The sequence below is a fragment of the Myotis davidii genome, unplaced genomic scaffold (assembly GCF_000327345.1).
Source record: "Myotis davidii unplaced genomic scaffold, ASM32734v1 scaffold449, whole genome shotgun sequence".
In the NCBI taxonomy this organism is placed as follows: Eukaryota; Metazoa; Chordata; class Mammalia; order Chiroptera; family Vespertilionidae; genus Myotis; species Myotis davidii.
The window spans coordinates 4485053-4487483 of NW_006383007.1; the positions used below are offsets into that span (position 1 = coordinate 4485053).

Genomic DNA, 2431 nt, shown 5'->3' on the forward strand with positions numbered 1-2431 from the left:
GTCCCTCATAGCTCTAAGGTTCAATGGTGCTGTACAGTGCTATGAAATGACAGACATATTAAATATCCTTTCCCCATCCTCATCTAACTTCTTATCTTTCAGGTCTTGGCTTAGAAGCTAGTCCATTCCACAGGCCTCCCCTCACTCTCCCCAGCCTGCAGAATGGGCTAGGAGACTCTTCTCTGTGTTCCCACGGTGCTCTGGACTACCTTATTTAAAGCTGTATCCTCAGCACCAATTTCTAGCAGGAGCTCAAAGACATATATGAAATGATGAAATGAGGGGATGGTTTCTGAAAGCTACCACCCCCTTTGGTCACTGGACTGGTGATAAAAGATGTTCTGAGATAACTATTCATGGAACATGCTGAAATAGTCTTTGTTCTGCTGCCTGCATTTGGACATATGTACCCTTAGTACACACCTAATGAGTAAGATTACAGTACCCCATTTTTTTCAGGGAAAAAATGAAAACAAATCTTCCATTTTTATGGTCAGAGAAACACAGACTATTATACTTAGCTCAGTTTTCATTAATAAAATAGAAGATCCTTTACCTTCTCTTCTGAGCTCTTCAAATTAATCTAAGGTCTGATTTCCAAAAGCATTACTAATTGTATAGCAACATCATTTACATCACAAAATTGCAAAGGATATACAGTGGGGCCTTGACTTATGAGTTTAATTCATTCCGAGACCGAACTCGTTAAGGAGCTCATTAACTCAAGTTACTCTATCAACTCAATGCAAAAAATCGGCAGAGAGACAACTGGTATCTCAAAAAACTTGTTAGTCGGGACACTCGTAAGTCAAGGCCCCACTGTACATATCCAGTCAAAGAGTGGTGGTTAGTAAATTATGATACTCAATAAACTGGTGAACACATGCAGCTTCTGAGAATGTGCCCACAATATAACCTGAAGTTAAAGGGAAGACATACATTACCTATGCCGTGTGACTGCCATTATGTAAAACATACTAAATATATGCACACAATATAAAAAGATATACTACAGAATATTAAGAATGACTATGTTTATGTGTTAGAACTATGGATGGTTTTCTTTCTATGTTTCTGAATTTTTCAGATTTTCTCATGGTGAAAAATCATTTCATTGTTAATTGAAAACATCTTGTTCTTTTCTGCTAAGAAAACTTTTGGCTATTGATACTGGGTCTGTCCGCTTGAATGAACTGAACAGAGGAGCAGAGAGAAGACCCTGTGGCACAATCAAAACAGGGATGGAAGCATATGGAATTCTCTGGAACAGCAACTAACCGCCTGTGTAATAGTCACTGATCTAAGCTCTTACTACATGCCAGGCATTTCCCACGCATTTTTTTTCTCACTTGTCCTCATAAACATTGTAGGAGATGGGTACTAGTGTTACTGCCATTTTCTAGCTAAAACTGAGCCTTAGATTGGTCAGTTCTTTTGCTGGTATGAGGAGGAGCTGCAGAGCTGACCCTGGGCAGTCTGTCTCCATGGTCTGACATTTTCTCACTGTGCTCTACTGCCCCCTCCAATGCGACAGCAGCGGCCGAGGGGAAACTGAGCATAATTCCAAGCCACACTTCATTTCATGCAATGATCTCTTGTGTTAACAAAGGAACAGCAGCTATTTCCACTTTGAGGAGATTCTATTCAGACAAGTCTTCCAATAACTCTTGCTTGTCAGTGGAACAGTCTCTAGTAGCCACTTGTTCACTGTAATATCTCAGGGTGCTAACCAGAGGGTGAGCCATAAATTGTCCTTCTTTGGGACAATATGCTCAGCTTTGAATCTAAGACATAAATCCAATGTTTTGGGGCAACAGGCCCATTTATAAATGCTCTCATGGCCAACTTTGCAGCCCCAGATCAACATGGATACAGTCCATGCCAGCTTCCCACTTTAAGAGTGGATAATGGTTGCTCTCTCGCCAGCACAATTATAGGCAACCTTTCTCCATGCTCTTGTTGAAAGCAGATTCACCCTGCAGATGACTGATTATGCCCGCCGACACCATTAGCGCACACAGCACTTGGAGGCTCTCTATTACACAGTCACATTTTCTATGCACAGAAACCCAGCAGTGTAACATTTCTAGAAGTGAGGGGAGGGGAGATTTCATTACGAGAGCATTCTAGGAGAACAGAGCAGGATACCTCTGTTCCTGTTGGAACAGAGTCCAATCCTGTTGGAGTCAGGCGTGTATCACTAAAGCATGGTGTCTTCTGCGCCCTCCCTGCCACCTCAGGGAAACATGAATGGAGGAGTGGGGAACTGCAGAAACAGTCCATGAAGTGAGCCAAGCAGGTTGGTCTGAAGGAAGTGACACTGGGCTTAAGGCAGTGGTTCTCAACCTTGGCTATTCATTAGAATCACCTGGGAATCTTTTTAAAATCCTGATTTCTGGGCCTCATCCTCCAGAAATTCTGTTTCTTTGTG

General features: G+C 42.1%; 1 protein-coding gene across 1 annotated transcript in view; it reads right to left on the reverse strand.

Annotated features, from left to right (window-relative positions):
* The window catches only part of SCD5 (stearoyl-CoA desaturase 5), a 70363-nt gene that overhangs the window by 37655 nt on the left and 30277 nt on the right, over positions 1-2431 (reverse strand). The window lies entirely within an intron of this gene.